This window comes from Rutidosis leptorrhynchoides, chromosome 1 (genome assembly GCF_046630445.1).
Source record: "Rutidosis leptorrhynchoides isolate AG116_Rl617_1_P2 chromosome 1, CSIRO_AGI_Rlap_v1, whole genome shotgun sequence".
NCBI classification, from domain to species: Eukaryota; Viridiplantae; Streptophyta; class Magnoliopsida; order Asterales; family Asteraceae; genus Rutidosis; species Rutidosis leptorrhynchoides.
The window spans coordinates 96657788-96665573 of NC_092333.1; the positions used below are offsets into that span (position 1 = coordinate 96657788).

General features: G+C 33.0%; 1 pseudogene; it reads right to left on the minus strand.

The window, feature by feature from the left end:
* Positions 1 to 2186: 2186 nt before the first annotated feature.
* LOC139863269 (5-amino-6-(5-phospho-D-ribitylamino)uracil phosphatase, chloroplastic-like) lies at positions 2187 to 4147 on the minus strand (annotated as a pseudogene).
* Between the last annotated feature and the right edge of the window lie 3639 nt (positions 4148 to 7786).

The window sequence follows — 7786 nt, forward strand, 5'->3', positions numbered from 1 at the left end:
CTACTTTTGAGAGTGTTTTCACTCTGAGTGGAGAAATGACTTGTATTTATTCTCGGATTCGAATAGGGGAAGGATTGTCTACATCTCACCTCATTCATGCACCACTTATATGATATTGGATTTTATTGTTCTTGTTGTTGTTGTATATTAACGAACTTTAATAACACTAAAATTCATTTATTTCAAATATCCAATAAACAAGAGATTAAATGTCTCCAAGAAAACCAACTACATCATTTACCAATAGCATAAACATCAACTGTAAGCGATATTAGAAAACCAACTACATCATTTACCAATAGCATAAACATTAACTCTAAATGATATTTAACGATATTCATCCAATTCAAATGTTGTGGAGCTTTCCTTCAAACTTTTCAAAATTCACCTCTTTTCCGTTCCTATTCCTAAATGAGTAAGCCTTAGGGGACATTCCCGGTAGAGTATTTGAAGTCGTTGCCTTGTCTTCCTTCTTGCCAATATAATCCATATAATAAAAGTTAAACTTGGATATCATGTCCATTCCTTGAACTGGTTTGCTCCCGGGGGGCCGAACCAACCAAAATCGACGCATCCAAATCCCCATCACCCAAATTTGCAACAAAAAGTGATTGGATATCGTTTCCAATCTCTATATTGGTCGCGTACGTTGAACGAAACCCCTTTTGGCTCCCACTAAAAGTTAACATTTTTATCTCAATTTCATATTTTAGGTAATCTATGTTTATTTCAACGTTTAAATGATTGTTTTATCAAATGTCAATCAAAATAAGGAGTATCGTTACTTGTAAGTTAGAACTCGTTAAAAACTTAATGATATTCTCTTTTTTTTAAGTAAATCACTTGCAAGTCTGATCAGTGACACTTGCTCAAGGATATAGAAGACCTCGTGAATGATGATTCTTACGAACTAGATATTTACTTAAATTTTGTTATGTTCGTAATATGATCGTAGAAGATTATGGGCATACGTATGTGTCAATTATCAGGCTTTCATATCTCCGTTATCCTTAACTCCTCAAGTAAGTGCTAATAATTAGGTGTGAATATGATTTACTTAAAAAATGGAGTATCATTAATTTAAGTTCAAACTTAAAAGTAACGATGCTTCTTTTTTATTAACATTTGATAAAACAATCTTATAGATTACTCACAATAGAAATTTGAGGTAAAAATGTTACTGCATCTATTAGTGGAGTTTGCCCTTAATTAAGTTGAATACAGAAGGAATCTTTATACATAATAGTATGAATAGTAATAGTGCCTAGCTTCAAATTATTTTGATCAACTTTCTATTTACCGGGCATATGGATTTTTAAGATTATTTTTTGCTATTTTTTGTTTTGGATTTGAAAGTAACTTATGTTTTAATCCTGTAAATTTGCAGATTATAACCTAGTAGTAGTAATAATAAATATAGAAGTTTCTCTTTGTTGCAGTTTGGTACGGTAACTTGCGTGAATTATTTTTACTACGGTTGACACTGGGCATGAGAGTTATCTGTAAATAGTTTCGAATAAATTTTTTAATACACTCACTAATAACAATGGTACGTTACCAGTTCCTCTTTCAAGATTTTTTTTTTTTTTTTTTTTTTTTTTTTTACGAGGAACCCCTAACGACGAGCCATAATGGCTCCCCTCTAGTTGGTAAACCCCGGGTAAACAGCAAGCCAGGCCTCCACCGCTACCACCAGGCAAAGCATCCTCTAGTCAATCAGTCACTAAGCCCCAAGGTATTTTGCCTTGAAGGGAATCGAACCCGTGACCCCTTGCTTCATTGGAACCCGTGACCTCTTTCAAGATATCCAAATTAGGATTATTATTTTTTTTAATATTTTATTTTTTTTTTTTTTTTTAAATATTTTATTTTATTTTATTTTTTTTTTTTGTCACAGTCAAGTACTTTTTTTTTTTTGTCACAGTCAAGTACTCAAGTATATGGACTATATTCTTAACAGTCAATTAAGTTGAGTTTAACCATCAAACAACCACCCTAATCCAATTCTATCTCATGTCCTATCTGTAAAATGCTCTTTATGTACTACTGAATCACCAGAAAATACATACCAAGGATCTAAAAACAACACAAAAAACATCCTGTTATCAATCCTAACATACAAATATACAACACATGCTCACGCTCATGAAAGACGAAAACATATATTGAACACGAAGCAACAACTATTTGAAGAATCAAATATATTTATATACACTCACATATTACAGGGATATAATATAATGTTACACGTAACATGATGGCAATCTAATGCAGACTACCCCTTCCATCCCTAATTACTTTTCCATTTTTCCCTTTGGGTAGTATTATAAACTATATATATAAGTGGCAGAGATGCATAATTATACCATTTTAGCATCAGATTAAAACCATAATAAAGTACTTACTGTACAGATTAACCTATAATTACCAGAAGAAATCATCGTCATTAACAGCCACCCTTGAAGAAGGGTACACTTCTTCTTCTTCTAACTCCATTTCCACTTCTGGTTCACCAAATTCAGAAGTTTCCACGTCAGCAAGATTCTTCAAATCAACAACCGCCAACTCATCAAGCCACCTCACCACCAAATCAGTAGCACTAAGCTCATAAACAGGATGCTTACTAGCCACAGCCACACACTTCATTTTACCTTCATGAGCAGCTTCAACACTTAAATTCGAATCCCCAAACACAATACATCTTTCGGGTATAAATTGTAACAATTGAGCTGCATAAGCAAAACATATCCGGGTCGGGTTTCCCTCTATAAACATCTTCAGAAGTCACAACAGCATCAAAAACACCGTTTAATCCTACTGAACAAATAGCTTCTTCAAGATTCTTTCTTGGGCGGGTCGACACTAACGCCATTGGAATATTGTAACGGGTCAAAACCTCCATGAACTCTTGCGACCCGTTCCGAAACCTGTAAATCCCACCTTGTAATGCTTGATAAATTTGTTCTTTTCTTAACGCCATTCGTTTTAGTTGACTCGGGTCTCTTGCCAAACATAAAACTTCAGAAATCGCCTGCTCGTTTTTCATGCCTTCAATTCTTTTAAGTAAAAATTCGGGAGGTCGGGATTTGCCTTCTTCTTGAGATAATGCAAGCCATGATTGCTTTTCGTGTTCAGGGTTATCTTCTAATAATACTCCTTCCCATTCGAAAATAGCACCTAACCAACCACAACCCATTCGTTCTTGTCTTAGTAATGGATTTTGTAACAATGAGTTATCCGCTTTATTCGTAGGTGGCCACAACCCGGGTTTTCGTTCTAAACTAATATCGATTTGATAATCGGAACTTTTAGAAAATCTCTCTTCTTTAAAATTGTACACCTCTCTAGTCAACTCCATTGCTTGGGCATTGACCTTAATTTTAACTTCCCTAAACTTATTCAATCGATTACGCCTCATTGCAACTCGTTTACAGGAACAATCTTTCCAATAAGTCCCTATAATCGGTCTGTGCCCTAACTGGGACGTTGCAGCAATTGATTCAATCATGTTGACAAGCTCAAAAATTTACGATCGAAAATTCTTTTAGCTCAATTAGGAATTACAACACCTTCAATAATCGTGAAATCAAGAGCCCTAATTTTTCAAATAGATTATTCTTGATTGTCTCAAAAAAAAAGGTAAAGGTACAACAGATGAAAAGAGATTTTACAAAATAAAGATCGAAACTTTAGTCAATAACAAACAAAACCCATATTATATAATCCCCAAATTGACACGAAACACACAAACCCTAGATGATAACTACAACAACAAACTGTTTATACACCTCAGGTTTTATGTAAATTAAACAATGGAAAACTGAAGCTAGGGTGATTCTATGAATCGTGTATATGTATATACATACAGTGAGTGACTGTGATTATGATTATGATTTAAAGCAAAAGAAAAAGAAAAAGAAACCAGAGAGAAAAGTGATAAAAAAGGATCCTGAAATCGAATTGAATTTGAATTGGGGATTGAAGTGAATTGAATTGAATGGATGGAGAAATAGGAAGGCAGTATAGTACTGGTATTGGCGATTAATTTGGGGATGATTGAAAGAAACAAATAAAATAATTTTATGAATTTTTGTGGTTTATAGAAGGAGGAGCTTGGTTGCGCGCCGCCGGGTTGAACTCGAAGTGTGTGGAATTCATACGTGTCGATTGGTGCATTTAATCCTTAATTTTTATTTTTTTTAAAAATATATAAAGAACCTTAATACTAAATGAGATTTAAATTAACTTTTTTTTTTAACACCAGATTTAAATTAACTATGTTCGAATTAATAAAAACTTCTTAAATATTCGGAAGACTAATGTTTGTTAGGTTGTTTTTTTTTTTTTTTTGAGTTTGTTGTTTGGTTTTGTATTATGTATAGTTATTTGTTTTTTTTTCAATTTTTGTTTGGGGGTTTGAACGATTGAGTTGTGCTCTTTGTTCGACATTGTGTTTGTGATCCGCTTGGTTTTCTTGATGAAATATCTTCTTTTGTTATATAATGTGTGTTTTTTGAGAGAAAAAAAAAGAATTTCTTGAATTAACATTTTTATTTATTTATTTATGTACATAAAAATTGACAACATTATATCCAAAGTATATTTCAGATATTTTGAACATGCGCATTAAATTATTCCGTATTAAATAAGAGATAAATGATCATGGATGTACAATTTGTGTACTTTGTATATATCACAAATTTGAACGTATATATAAAACAAGATATAAACGGTTAATTAGATAGGATTCATTAATGCTGGGATTATTCGAAAGGATGACGGGAATGAGAAGGTCAGAGTTAACGAAATAAGTCCCTTCGGGCGGTTGACCAATGGAGGAGATAAGGAGAAGACATAAATTATTTTTATTCAGTCGTACATTGTTTTATTGAAGTATCTTCCTGAACGGTTTGACATTTATTCCGACAATCTCAAAAGATTCAACTAAGGCCTGTTTACTTTTGGATTAATTGAGATTATTGTCCTACAAAGATTATTCGGTCATCTCCAAGTTTGTTTACTTTGAGCTTAATATTTTCTCAACTAAATGGAGAGCTGTACCGGACACCACAAATATCCATGTTGTCCCCATATAGCAGATACCTTTCCAATATTACCCACCTCTTCCCACCACTTCACTTTTTTCTCTCATCTATCACTTCTCTTCTACCACCATTAAATTAAACTCCAACATTGATCAAACGAAAAAGCTAATCAAAGGAAAAATACACAACAAAGAAACAAATTGATGTCGTTAACGACAGTTGTTGCAAAGTGATTTTGCTCGAGAGGATTATAAACAGGTAAAACGGCAGCTACGCTATTCTCCGGATCGAAACTCTCGGTTGCCGATCTTCAATCGATTGTTGATAAAAACTTTCTATTGTCGATCGATTTCTCCGTCCAGGGATGACTATCGTTGTATGCTTATTGAACAAGGGATGTTCAAATTTAAATTTGATTTCTTGAAATAATTAGTATAAAGGAATAAAGAAATTAGTGATGAACTGATGATGAAGTTTTTGGAGATTTCGAAAGATAGGTGGTGTAATTGTTTGGTTATTACTGAGTGAACAATTGAAGATAGGTATATATCCATTGATGGATAATGTTTCCAGATAGTTCGTGAATTTTTTTTAATAGGTTAAATATTATATTTAAGATTTTGAGGGATAAAACGGAAAGCAACTCTTTTTTTTTATAATTTAGGGGTAAAATAGTCAATTATATAATTCAGACTTTTTATTGAGCACAAAAAGTAAACAGGATTAATCATTCACCGATTATTGCATATAGTCATCATTACCCATACTGCTATCTATATCCATATAGAGCTTAATTAGAAAAAAAGTAAACAGGCTCTAAGTGTGATTTAAACATGAAACTTCCGTTAAAATATTATTACGTTAATTACTATGCCATTTTAGTGATAGTCTATTCTAATTGTAACAACCCAAATTTTTTCGCTAATATATTGAAGATTAATATTTACATAATTAATGTTTCTAACATGTTAAGCAATCAAACTCATTAAGAATTGGTTATTTGCAATGAATTTTATACAAACGTTTGGCCACCCAGTATGTCTGACGATTCACGAACGTCATAAATTGAAATAATTATATAATGATGTATATATGGATATATATATACTTATGATTTGTTAAAATGATATTTAAGTATCTCATTATATATAATAACAATTGATTATATACATAAAATGAGATTACTAACTTAAAGACTTCAAGACTATATACATATATATAACGATTAACGTTGTAATAACTTCTAAATTAAAATGTATGTATATGTATTGTATTAATATGTATTAATACACTTTTGAAAGACTTAATAATATATATCAATATATTTATACTCAATAAAGATAGCTATACTCATTTTCTCATTCAATTTTATCAAGAATCCTATTCGTATTCATACGATATTTATACCCGTATCATACCCAGCTTCTATACGTATTTACTATGGGTATATACATACCAAATCATTGATCTTAGCAGCCCTCAATCAGTTGTGAGACATGTATAAACATGATGTAGACTTGTGGGAACCATGGCTTGGAAACTAGTATGACTAAATGCATAAAATTACAAACCATGGAGTCATGTTGTTGCCCCCATTTTGATGCCAACATGTAGGATAAATAACCATCCATTTCATTCCAATTAACTACATCATTTTACTCTCTAAACACATACTCAAACACTCTCTCAAACCTCCATTCAATTCAGCAAGTATTGGTCTCATAATCCAAGTTATAATCATCATAACAAAGCTTGATCAAGAACACTTCAAGAATTCCAATGTAACAACCCAACCCGTAATACAAACGATCACGCGGAAATATCAAATAAAAAAAAAATTTGCTGGAACAGCATATGGCGCGGCGCGCCAAACTGGCCTGTCCAAAAAGTCATGAAATGCGAAAATGTTTGACCACTTCCCGACGTATTTAGACAAAACGCTTTTCACAACCTATTCATATATGAAAAACTAACACGTTTCATTCATAAAATAAGTTTTACGAGGTCGGGCCCACATCGGCCGTTTTACGACTTTCATACGAAAATACAAGTTTTCAATCACACGACTATTAACACAAAATAAAGCCGAGCATGGCGATTGGGGATACGCTACCCAATCCTAATCAATCCAAAAGCAAGCCTTCTAAAGCAACTACGCGAGTCCACTAGTCCCACGCTTACCCGAGCCACCGCATCCATGCAAATCTATAAAAAGGTAAACAACGAGAGGGTAAGCTAACGCATAGTGAGAGAAATATACTACATACATATATATGCATAAAATGGACACGCCACACAAAACCAAATGCCACATACCGGAGCATCCAAGCATAAAGGCAAGCTAGTCTAAGCATACCGTAAGATTACTAAGCAACGAGCTAAAGATACATCAACAAAATATAAGTTCACCAACAACGATGTGAACAATGCCAATAAGCTACACCCGGAGGGTTAGCTACATCACGACAATACAACATTATATGTATACAATATATATATATATATATATATATATATATATATATATATATATATATATATATATATATCTCGAATAGCAATAATTTGCTTACGCTTACTACACAATAACCATGGTTAACCAATCGCACAAGAGAATGGCGCTCGCGAAAACGCCATCGGTGTTCATAACATCCGTTAGGGTACTTAACACCTCGTATCACTAACCCCTAGGGTGGCACCTTAACACCTCGGCACTTCACCCCGAGTGGCATCTTAACACC